Genomic DNA, 13,499 nt, shown 5'->3' on the forward strand with positions numbered 1-13,499 from the left:
ACTAATTGACAGTTCAAAAGAAAATTTTCATCGTGTATTTAAAGAGACAGATCCTGCAGAGGAATATTCCGACTGTAATTTCAGCTTGGGATAGCACATATCTGTTCTCGTCTGTAAAAGCAGACAAAGAAATTACTGTAAACGACACAAGTACTATACCGGTACAAAACATTTTGTTATAGTTTTAACAACGGTTTGTACTACTATATATAAGATTTTATTTCGTAACGAATAATCTGTACTTAAATTGACAGTTTTTAGTACTGAGTTTGTGGCTGAGGCATAATATCATAAATAAGATGTGAAATCGTGCTGCATACAATAATATATACAAAACACAGATAATTCTATAGGTGCAAGTCATTAGTGCCATTAATTCCGTAGAACTTTCATCCTATAATAAACACCTTCCTCCCTACTCCTTCCTTGAAGTACGACAACTCTGGAGATAATTAAAAGGCAGTTTTAAGGAAAATTTAATGTTTTTTTTAGTTAAGTTACTATGGAGCATATAAATTAATTTATCTCTGACACTAGAGACAGGATTTTTGGTAGTAGCACGAAACACGTTTGTAGAACTTCTGTTTGCAGATGCCACACCCACATGTTGGAGGCACAGTGAAAGTGAAGTACGCAGATCATAATAACTAGATAGTAATTATTATAGTAAGTGCTACGATGGGCGAATTAATGTTTAGGCACCTGATTTGACACAGTTTTCTCATTTTATTGAAGTTTGACGAACATCCCTGTCTTATTATTCATACGTGCACAACAGACATGTGGGGTTGTTGACGCAACTTGCTGGATCTAAACATGATGCTGAATGACCGCAACATGTAATCTAATTAAAATGTGCAGCTGAGATGGAACAATAAGTGATAATTATCTGGAATATTTAAACCTGCCTCACACGAGAAATCGTTTAATTAAAAACGACGATCATTCATTAACGCACTTCTTGAAGAGTTAGGAGAAGTTACATCGCAATAAGACATAAAATTTAAATGTGCTAATAGTCGGTTTTGGCTGATTAACAACCATGTTTAGTGCAGGATTGCTATGCACTTTGTGGCATGTTTGCTTGGTTGTACAATTCAGCAAGATTACATTAAAACTAGTTACTTATTACTAAGTAACCTGAGGTTTCATTTAATCAGTGATTTTCACGGCTGATGATCGTTATTTTGGTAATGAAATCTCCATCTGGAAACGTATAGCGATGTTGTCCGTCAAGCAGTGAAAATGGTACTAAGTTCAAGCACAAAAGTAATCATATACAACCAGCAAACAAGCTAAATGTGTGATAAGTAATCTGAACTGAACAATAGTAACGATTTTTAGTAATTTTCAATGCTGTTGTATAACAGTCTTTTTACTGCATGGGGATCGTTGATCGAATTTAACGCTTTTGTTATTCGAGGTGGCGACACTTTTCTTTAAGCAAAATGAATAGTATTGTCACACAGTACCACACTAATGTATTTCTTCCTGTCAAAATATTTCATAAAAGTTGTTACGAAACAACTAGGCTTCATACATTAGCAGGTAAGTATTTATATCACGTAAGATGCTGTTCTCATTCATAGAAGTTCACTGTATTCACAGTCTAACTTGAATTTATTACGTCAGGGTGAGTTCTGGGCCAGCAATACACAATTATTATAGCAATTATAGCCAACAATATTTATGTCTGCATAGAAAATCAGTTTCACAATGCCGCTGCTGTATTTCACTACGACGGCGCCTAACATGACAATCACTTATCGATTCTGCTTCAGGCCCTGTTTTACTACTAATAAATAATATATATTAAATCTTTTTGTACCTTCATTATATGCATTAACATTTGAAAATATTTCTCAATGGTAACCGCTTATTATTCAGCTTTACCAGTAAAGGGTTGGGTTGGGTTGGGTTGTTTTGGGGAAAGAGACCAGACAGCGAGGTCATTGGTCTCATCGGATTAGGGAAGGACGGGGAAGAAAGTCGGCCGTGCCCTTTGAAAGGAACCATCCCTGCATTTGCCTGGAGCGATTTAGGGAAATCACGGAAAACCTAAATCAGGATGGCCGGACGCGGGATTGAACCGTCGTCCTCCCGAATGTGAGTCCAGTGTTTAACCACTGCGCCACCTCGCTCGGTACTTTACCAGTAAACCGCGCTGTATATCAATAGCGCTAATTGCTAAGCTCTTTTGTAGCGGAACAGAAAACTTAACTTTTAATTACAATGAAATAACACTTCAAACAGAGAAGCTTCATTTCAATGACTCATAAACTCTATTTTTCAAATATTAAATTAGCAACATAATACAGATTTTTACAGACCTCTGTGTTACGAGATATCAGTTAGATCTTATCAGTACAACAGTTCGAACAAGAAGGATTTTTCAAGAAGTATCATAGGTAACTAAAGATTCAGATTTTCATTGTCTTTTTTCATGAGTGTTGTCTGAGATATAATGTTTTACAAAATATTAAGTTATGTCATTGACAATAATTATTTAGTATTTTACTAACGATGAAGTCCTTTTTTTAATATCACGAGAATACGATTAATGTTCATGCACATTTCACACACAACGCTGTCGTGAATATTGTTCTGAATTAAATGTTGGCGTAGATATTACAACTCAGTGTTTGTGCACAAAGTTGGCAAGAACACCCTCGTTACTAAGTACAACTCATAATATGCTTACAAAAGAATCGCTGCCTAAATACAATACTTCATCTCTGTTGGGAAAAGCACACGAAGATTTTATAATTTTACTTTATTGCTTTACACGTGAGATATGGCGTCACTATTATACACCGATGTAATACATCCTGACTTTTTTCGTATTTAACGTGCTTCATTCTTGAAAACGAATATTTTCATAGTGATCCATTTCTAATACAGTAAAGAGAAAGGCACTTAATATTTGTAGCCTATGTTCTAATACGACTTTGCGCCGTTCAAAAACGTAGTGGAGAACGAGACATTGCATTGTATACGTCATATTTTTAAGCACGATGTCAAAATGCGAGAGGGTTGAAGAGGAGAAACTTCACTCAGTGGTCTAGGGGTTATTATAGTTATCGTATGTAAATACACATGAAATTTACAGCTGTATTTACGCAATACAAAAGAAATATTTATACATTACAAAAGGAATATACCATAGTAATGGTCACTAATTATATCACAAACTGATATCCAGAGTGTCTATCCAATCCAGTGTTGTTGGCGAGGTCTTGATTGTCGTTCCAGCATCCACTGAAACATGTATTGGAACATTCCTCTACAATTTGTTCAATAGACTGTTCTGCTGTACCACAGTCGCACATCAGGGAGTCTGAGATTCCCAATTTGTATTTAAAGGACTTAGTTCTTCCATGTCCACATCAGATTCTGTTGAGCACACATCAGATTCTTCTAGGTAGTTGGAAGCCTGATATGTATGTAGGGCCTTCGAGGCCACGGCGAAGCATGCTGGTGTCGTTTTCTCATTTCTCCTTCCACACATCTACAATCTGGAATGGCTCGGGTTCTTGAGCTGTCCAGAATGGTTTTCTTGATTTGAGACGCGTGTAGGATGGATTGAGCAGTGTTTACTGTGCTGGTAGTCTTTGGGTATGCTTTTCGTTATTAATCTTTTCCAGTTCGCGGGCCGGTGCTTATGGCGTTTCAGATGTGGTGGGGCGATGCTACTGAGAACAGACAGCCAAGGTAGTGGGGTTGATCTCAGGGTGCCCATTACAACTCTCATGGTGTCATTCAGCTGAACGTCAACCTTACTGGCATTCACACTCCTGTACCAGCCAAGTGCGCAGTATTCAACCATAGGATATACGACAGATAAAGCTGCTGTACGGAGAGTGTCAGCTTGTGCACCCCAGGAGGTTCCAGCAAGTTACGGATAATGTTATTTCTGGTCTTTAACTTTTCTGCTAGTGATGTGAGGTGGGTCCTGTACTTAAGTGATCGGTCCAGTGTGATTCCGAGGTACTTCGGTTGTTTATAACTGATTTGTTACAGAAGGTGACGTTAAGTGGCTGGTTTGCTAATCGGTTATTGACGTGTAAAAGCTGTCGCTTCAGTTTTTGTAGGGTTACGGCAGAACGTCCAATTTCTATAATTGTCACGAGTACTCTAAGGTCCTGTGTGAGCACATTTTCTCCCTTTCTCTATGTGCTTGCTTTGATACGCATTGGCGGTATCGTCAGCTTAGGAGAACTTTCTAGATATAGTTTCTGGCATGTGACTTATGTACCGGTAGAACAATAGTGGGGCCAGGACAGATCCTTGTGGTAGGCCGTTCTTAAGTTTACATGACTTACTCCTTTTGTAATGAAGACAGACTTGTAAATGTCGGTTTTTCAGCATGTTGGACAGCAGTGTTAATAGTCTTTCAGGGCTGAAAATAAAGGACGACGAGTCTCAGGTTATCAGCAGGTACTAGACCGCTACTGCGAAAACGACGATCAGAGTTTTCCAATTACTTTATGTTGCTTCTAAGGAACGAATACTATTATTAGACTTAGGAGCAACAGTTTCAAAAATTCAAACTTAAATCTTCTCAGTTTTAAGAACTCAGTCGAAGCGGTGAAATAGTGTCTAGCGTCGCGTCTTAACACTTTTGGCCCCCGTGTTCAAAACCAGATTATTACATTTATTTTGAAGAATACTTTGTCTTTATTCATCTACTAATTGCATGTCTGGTGAATGAATTAGAACTTAATAAATAAATGAATGAATAAGGAAATTATTTGAAATTGTTTCCGGTGAAATTTCTGTAGTTCCTCTTGATTCATAATCAGTTACAAGCACAAGTTCTCGATAAAGTAACCCGTTACGCGTGGTTTGCCGCGAAATTGTCACCAACATGTGAAATTTTCAGCAACGATAACGACATTTCTTTGCCGAGTGAGATTCATACGAACTAATGTGACTGGTTCGAACCTACCTTCAAACGATGATCGTTGGGTTCGGAAATTGAATCTTTCGAATCTTCCTACGATCACTGTCATCCAAGGGAACACACCACATCTTCAAGAATAATAAAAATGGGAATAGAAAATAAGAATTTATATAATAATCGATATAAGAATGAAATATGAAAGTACGAGGGTTCAAACACATTGTAACCAATGGAAATCCATATACAAACATATGGCAATTACTGTGAAACCCAGCTGTAATTATACAATGAATATAACGCCCTTGTTGTTCCTACGTAACATCAAGTGCCGGAACGTCGGCCTGGAAGTAACAGTAAACAAGGCCTGCAGTACGTTGACTAGGACCGCACCTTGGCAGGAGCGGCCCACCCACGAAGAGATATACGCATCGCTCTGCATTGCCTCCGCACTCTAGAAGAGCCCCACTAGACAAGCCGTGACTTATGATCTATATTAATTATTTGCATAGAAATTGTACATATCGAACGACTTTGATTATTTGCATGTCGCCAATTGCTTGCGACCTCTCTTTGAAAAAAGGAAAAGTTAAGTATTGTTGAACCGTGGTAAAAATTGCTATTTTGAAGAGCGGGCCGCAGCGCGTAGTGTGAAGCAATCGCCCTCCGTTTCCGGCGGTGGCGCCGCTGTGGCAATCGCAGCTTTGTTGCCTTCCTCTGGTGGGAAAGGGGAAAGGTTGCCTGTTCACGTGCATTTAAGGGGCGCTATGAGCTCGCCAGGGAGTCAGTCTGGAGTCAGTCCGGGTCAGTCACTCGTCCGCATTTGTCAGGCAGTTAGTGTCTGTCCGTCGTTCGGAGTGCTAGTATGTCTGTCGTTCGGATCAACCTTTAAAGCCGGCAAAATGAGAGTCTTTCCACTCCGCCAGTAAGAGAACTCAGCGAGTGGTCGCCCGGTCGGGGCTTAGTTTCTGCATCTGAATCTGCTCGTTAGGCCGCCAGTCTGCTCGAGTTTGCTCAGGCAATGGTCATTAGCGGCTGGATCGATTGTTTGGTCAGTCGCGCACTGAGACACAAGACGACTAGTCCGTCTTTAGCCTCGGCGCATGTGAGGTGGCCACGTGACTCCAGTGGGCCGCGCCGTATTGCTACGGGTAGGTGGCTTCGCGGTCGACACAAGAGCAACAGAAGTCAACCCATGACATCCGTCTGGCCGATGCAAGCTGCGACGCCGTGAGACGGGAGATAGGCGCGCCTTCCTGCGCCCGTTGAAGCGGCTGGCAGCGGACGGTTCGGGAGAGCGATTTGGGGGTGTTGCGCCAGGCCTTATCCAGATATCGTAGTTTATTAGAAGTTTAAAAAATGGCTCTGAGCACTATGGGACTTAACTTCTGAGGTCATCAGTCCCCTAGAACTTAGAACTACTTAAACCTAACTAATCTAAGGACATCACACAGATCCATGCCCGAGGCAGGATTCGAACCTGCTACCGTAGCGGTCGTGCGGTTCCAGACTGTAGCGCCTAGAACCGCTCGGTCACTTCGGCCGGCAGAAGTTAAGTGATTGGTGATATGTTGTGTTATTTACTCTTGTTAAAATCTACTTGTTTTCTTGGTCAGTCTCTCGTCCCCAGCTTGCTCGTCTGTCTCTCTTCCGCATTTGTTAGGGAGTTAGTGTCTGTCTGTCGTTCGGAGCTGCCTCTGTGATGTTTGTCGGATTTGGTGTGTTAACGAATTTATTGCTTGGAGTGTAACGGCCTAATTCCTGAAACATGTTTTGATCTTGCCTATCATCTTCAGAGGCGGTATCTGTGTACTGTAGAGCATCTAAACTTGTTTGGCCAACCCTGTCGAATTTTATATAGGATTGCATTTCATGGGCTTTTATTTAAATGATCGTTCTAGTATATAAAGTTGCCACCCTTTCACCCTAAGACTTTCTTAGAAGTTAAAATCAAGTTGCTCCTTCGGTGGCAAAGTTAATATTTTAATTTTTAGTGTTTTGTACGATTTCCATCCCTCCTACGGTGGTGCATAGTTTGTGTGGTTGTATAAATTATTAAAACTTTTAGTTTAGAGTAATCTGGTGTGTTGCTGATTTGCACCTGTGTAGTCGAAAGACTACGGCCGTGTCAAAACGGGGTGGCAAGGTTCTCTGCCTGAAAGCTCATACAGTCAAAACTTGATTCTTTCTGTCTCTGAATAAATTGTAACTTGATATTTGGAGGGTGATTTCTGATTACAATTTTAAATCTGTTTCTTTTAAAAAATGCTTTTAAGCACTGGTAAAGTGCATAAAATTCCCATTTGTTAAACGAAATTTGGTTATGATTTCATCAATTACTCCCTGGCAACTACTTCCACGCTTACATAGTGTGATTAAATGTGTTAATGTTTTTGATGAATCTCTAGTAAATAAATTAATATCTTAAGAATATTCTTTGAAAATAAATCACGGTTCAATTGTCAATTCACTTTACTGTAATAAACTCCATTATTAAGATTTGCTTGAAAGTTGTCTAGGTATCGGAGAAAACAGCTTCCCAGGCACCCTATGTTAGACGCGTGGGCAGGGTCTCACACTTTTATCCATTAACTTCATAAGAAACATTCTTGTAGTAACATTCTATGGACATGGGTACAAAAAAGGAAAATAAAATAAAACAAGATCAAAAATAATAATGGGCTATTAAACAAGGGGCGCAAAAGGTAGAAGCGCGACCGTAGTCACTGTGCCACCATTACGGCTGAGATGAGCGCGCACTAAAAGGCATCTTGAGTTAAGACAAAACGGTCGACTATCTACGGAGAAGCCAATGTGTTCGCTTATTTTGATTTCTCTTCCACTGAGTGAAGTTTCTGGGAAATCAGGTTATGACACTTGCCCCTTTCTCCATGTCAGTGCTTTCTAAGCGTGCGTAAATGTTGCACGTCCACATCGTGAAATTCTAAAATGTGACGTCACAAAACTAGTCCTGTTCCACGCTCGTGTTATGTTTTACATCGATTCTGAGGGCAAATTAGCAGAGTCTGACGGAGACTGTGAGAGAAACACCTCTGTGAGATGTGGTGCCAAACGTGAAGGAACAGCGTTGCAATGAATGGTGCCTAAATTCGTGGAAACAGTCTGTGGCGGCAGAGCGGACTTGCGTCTCAGAGGACCGCTGTCTTACGAAGCTCAAGCCTTAGCAGACCTCTGTGGTCACATCTGGGAGCCCTTCCCCGTCGCGTTAACCTGTCACGCCAGATGGCGCCTAATTCACTTCACGCAGGCGACCCTCTCGAGGCTTATCTTGGATGGTGCAGCGACCCGAGCCGACGGATTTCGCTGCTAGTCAGGACTACGAACATGTCTCGGGGATGAACAGAGTGGGGAATTCAGCCAACAACCAACCATACCCGGACTGCGCGAATTATCAGATAAGGGGCTGTTAATACGGTGCGAAGTCCGATTCCAGTTTGGCTTATATTTTTTTGAGATCTACCAATGTGTTGTTCCCTCTTTTTTAATGACTTCGTAATAATAATATGACATCTAAGCCGATGCCAGTCCACGGGTGAAGACATGAGTTTAACTTTGTAAATAACAAGGGATAGATAATATCCCACCAGAATTTCTAAAACTGATGGGGGGAAATTACACCAAAACTGCTATTCACGTTGGTGTATAGTGTGTGCGAGTCTGGCGGTATACCATCTGCCTTTCGGAAAAACATTATCCAGACATTACTGAAGATAGCAAGAGCGGTCAAGTGTGACAGTTATCTCACAATCAGTTTAACAACTCGTGCATCCAGGTTGGTGACAACAGTAATGCACAGAAGAATGAAACAGAAAATTGAGGATGTTATAGATGATTACTTTGGCTTTAGGGAAGGTAAAGGCACCAAAGAGGCAGTTCTGACGTGTCCACAACCGTCAATTTTAATCAGGGCCCTGTCGTTACAATCAGTGTCGGTAACTCCTTTGTGTCTTAAGACATATTGACCTTGTACTTCAATTGAAATACCCTACTTCCTTCAAAAGGCTTTTCTGAAAAGTAAGAACAGCGGTGATATCATATCTGGCGTTGCATGGTTGGTTCGTAGAAGTTATCTCCCACAAAAACTATTGTGTGATCGTCAATAAGGGATGGTCCAGTACATGTTGGTAAATATGGGGAGGATTTCTAAAAGACAAATGAAGTACGAAAGCTTGAACTACTCGAAGAAAGATGGTAAAGTAAATACAAACTATCCTCAGCACTCATAGAGAAAGATTCATGCTCCACGGATGGAAGTACCAAAGAAAGGCTTTGTGTTAATATGATATACAGAAACCGCCCCGTTTTTCCTCACTACTGAAATTGTTTCTCTTATTGCGGGTAAAAGACAGCAACAAACGAGACAACGTCATACAGGTATTTTGAATTTAGGCTGACAATGTATTATAATAAGACTAAGGTACTGTATAATCGATACATCGAATAAATAGCAAAAGTTACCAATAAAGCAAATGGAAGCAGTTGCTATTTATAAGTGGTCAACAGCACATTTAGTAAAATAAATACAGGTTCCAAAAAAAGCTTCCGACGAGTCTGAAAAGGTAAATGTGTAGTTAGCTGAAACAGTTAGTCCTGATGTATGGCAGTATCACATTGCCTGTAACGCGAAAATTATTCAAAACTGAGCCTTCAGTTCAGAGATGCATGTTGAGAAATGCTGTGGGATTCACGTAATCAACCTAATGAATCAGTTAACTGATTAGTATGGTATGCGTAATCATGACAACAACAAAACTGAACTAAAAGTGTGTGGGGTTTGTAGCCAGATGAATTGAGAAGAGATGGGCCAAGAAAATTCTTTGCTGGATTGAAAGAGATAAAAGAAAGGAAGACGCAGTAGGTATATATATATATGTGTGTACAGAAAAGAGGACTTCATGCAGTATTATATGATGAAGAGTTGATAATTGTTGTGGTGGTAGTGGTTGTGGAGGCGGTGGTGATAATTGTGTTTATGCAGTTCATTAGTCATGTTGTTACATCTCCTTCCTCATTGGTAGAATAAAATTTTGAATAAACAATGTACTGTTACCAAAATATATGCAATGCATTTAAGAAACCTTACCTTGCGAAAGACACATGAGAAGTGCGATGATACGATGCAGTTTTTAGTTCAACACACAAAATATATGTAATTTTTTGGTTGGCTAACAATCAGTTTGTTGTCTTACTTAACCCATCGTAATTTTGATGTCCGCTCTGCGTATCAAACCCTGGTGGCTATTGTACATCGTCATTGTTTCAAAGAATTGACCGTGAAAGTATCTTATATTGACATCCACGCACAAAAAGAGTGAATTCCGACTTGGTAGAAAAATAATAAAGAGGTTCGACTTTTTACGTACATAGTCGTGGAACGACTACCTATCGTCAGTTTTGCTCCCAAACAATGCATGCACAGACCTGATACACACACCTGAAATATTAAAACTCGTAAACCAGATTAGCGTATGTGATCCTAATGGATTCTACAAATGATTGCAAAAAATGGTTCAAATGGCTCTGAGCACTATGCGACTCAACTTCTGAGGTCATTAGTCGCCTAGAACTTAGAACTAATTAAACCTAACTAACCTAAGGACATCACACACATCCATGCCCGAGGCAGGATTCGAACCTGCGACCGTAGCTGTCGCTCGGGTCCAGACTGTAGCGCCCAGAACCGCACGGCCACTCCGGCCGGCTCAAATGATTGCAGACCCATTTATAAGTAAATTAACAAATTATTGAATAATAACCACAAATCACACAGAGAAATGAGACGTGAGAGATGTGATCAAAAAATAACGGGATTTTTAATTTTTGTTAGAGAATCTTCGTTTATTCATCAACATCAATTTTTTTCCGCTTCAAAGTAAACCCCCTCAGATATAATTAACAAGTGCCGGGTTTTTTTCAGCCTTGGAAGCACTTCTGGAAATCACTTTTCGTTATGGTGTTCAGTTCCTTCGTCGATTCAGTTTTACCTTACCAGTGGTGCAAAAATAACGTCCTTTTATTGTGCTCTTTAGCCTGAGAACTAGGAAGAATACACAGATGGCTAATGCAGCGGGTGAGGCAACATAATGGTTTTGTTTTTTGCCAAAAGATCACGAGAAAGTATTGAGGAGTGAGCGGGAGCATCATCGTGATGGTGTGGTTTTTCCACAAGGTTGTTTTCTTGAGATTGCTCGATGCAGACGGCGCATAGCTCCCAGGTAACATTCCTTATTCCAGTACCACCATAATGAAGGAACTCATGATGCACCATCCCACTGTAATCGAAGAAAACTGTGAGAAAAACTTTAACATGTGATCTAACTTGCTGATTGTTTTCGTTTTTTTTTTTTTTTTTTGCGGCCTTGGTTATTCAGGCAGTTCCCATTAGGACAAATGGGCTTTGATTTCGAGGCGATATCCGTATACACAAGTTCCGTCACTTGTTGTAAAATTCTTTAGAAGTGCTGAATCGTTTTCGACTTCATGCAGAAATTCTTGAGCGATGTCAACGCGACGTCGTATTTGGTCGAAATTCAACAATTTAGGAAAAAAACTCTCTGCTATACGTTTCATGCCCAAAACATCCGATAAAAATTGCTTGCCATGAGCGAAAGAATATGCCGAAATCACCTGCAGTTTCACTGACGTTGATTCGGCGATTTTCCAGAAATATTTTCTTTACTTCTTCCACATTGCTGTCAGCAACTGGCATGCTAAGGCGCTAAGAGCGGTCGTCGTCGTCAACGTCTCCTCGATCCTCTTTGTAACGTGTATAGCACTAGTAAACTCTTGTCTTACTCATAGTAAATTCGGCAAAAGCTACAGTCAACATTTCTCAATGCGATGCTGCACTTTATTCCATGTTGTAAGCAACATTTAATTCAGATTCTTTGAGCCATCTTTCTCGAAAGTAAGAAACCGCCCAGCTCTTGAAAACACGTATAGCCTTGTCGACTGTCGACAACAAACTAAATACTCGAAACAGCCGAAAACGCAAACATACATCAGTAACATATATAGCAACGAGATAAAAAAAAAATGAGTATTGGCCCCAGGTGGGGAATCCAGAACGGCAGTACCATACGATCATTGTGAGTTCAATCCATTGTCCTCTAAATAACATTACATTTATCCCTTGTGATACAGCTGTCGTAAAGTATCATCATTTCATAATAATACAGAGAAGAAAGGAATCTGTAATAAAAGTGTAAAATTCGTGAAGATACTTTAACTGAGCCCTTAAGCAAAGAAACACAATATTTCGTTAGAAGGCAGTCATATTAAAAAAGTTGGCGTCGTGGACCTGATTTGCCTTCAATTAGCAGTCGGCTAGCGAAGCATGAGGCAAATTGCAAATGCTTGTTGGAATGGCGGCGGTAGCTCGCTGGCAGCCCACGTGACGTGTGGCGCCTAGTTCGCGCACGGCAGGGGGCACAGATGTCGCTGGCAGCGCTGTCATGGCGGGCGTGGTCGGCCATTAATCTTGGCATTGCAATTGCATCACCGCGGCTAATCGCTCGCCAAATAAAAGTAGCCGCGCAGCGCTATAGCCCATTACAAGTGAATTAGCAATCAAATTGCCGTTTTTCGTCAGGTTGCACGGCGATCCGGTCACGCCATTTCTCACACTGTGAAGTGGATTTCACTGGAATCGTTCAGCCAAACACCCAGGAAAACGTTAAAAGTGAAGCGAAATATTATCGTTGTGTTAGTTACCTGCTTTTTTAAGAACAAATTAATTACTGGACAAAGCACACAGAGTACCTACGCGAAAGAACTTGCCCCCCTTCTAACACCTGTGTACCGCAAGTCTCTAGAGGAACGGAAGGTTCCAAATGATTGGAAAAGAGTACAGGTAGTCCCAGTCTTCAAGAAGGGTCGTCGAGCAGATGCGCAAAACTATAGACCTACATCTCTGCCGTCGATATGTTGTAGAATTTTAGAACATGTTTTTTGCTCGAGTATCGTGTCGTTTTTGGAAACCCAGAATCTACTATGTAGGAATCAACATGGATTCCGGAAACAGCGATCGTGTGAGACCCTACTCGCTTTATTTGTTCATGAGACCCAGAAAATATTAGATACCGGCTCCCAGGTAGATGCTATTTTCCTTGACTCCCGGAAGGCGTTCGATACAGTTCCGCACTGTCGCCTGATAAACAAAGTAAGAGCCTACGGAATATCAGACCAGCTGTGTGGCTGGATTGAAGCGTTTTTAGCAAACGGAACACAGCATGTTGTTATCAATGGAGAGACGTCTCCAGACGTTAAAGTAACCTCTGGCGCGCCACAGGGGAGTGTTATGGGACCATTGCTTTTCACAATATATATAAATGTCCTAGTAGATAGTGTCGGAAGTTCCATGCGGCTTTTCGCGAATGATGCTGCATTAGAAAACTGTAGCGAAATGCAGGAAGATCTGCAGCAGATAGGCACTTGGTGCATGGAGTGGCAACTGACCCTTAACATAGACAAATGTAATGTATTGCGAATACATAGAAAGAAGGATCCTTTATTGTATGATTATATGATAGCGGAAAAAACACAGGCAGCATTTACTTCTGTAAAATATCTGGGAGCA

General features: G+C 40.8%; 1 protein-coding gene across 1 annotated transcript in view; it reads left to right on the forward strand.

Annotated features, from left to right (window-relative positions):
* The window catches only part of LOC124803231 (dipeptidase 1-like), a 638,586-nt gene that overhangs the window by 33,437 nt on the left and 591,650 nt on the right, over nucleotides 1-13,499 (forward strand). The gene's annotated exons all lie outside the window — the stretch shown is intronic.

The sequence above is a fragment of the Schistocerca piceifrons genome, chromosome 6 (genome assembly GCF_021461385.2).
Source record: "Schistocerca piceifrons isolate TAMUIC-IGC-003096 chromosome 6, iqSchPice1.1, whole genome shotgun sequence".
Lineage (NCBI taxonomy): Eukaryota > Metazoa > Arthropoda > Insecta > Orthoptera > Acrididae > Schistocerca > Schistocerca piceifrons.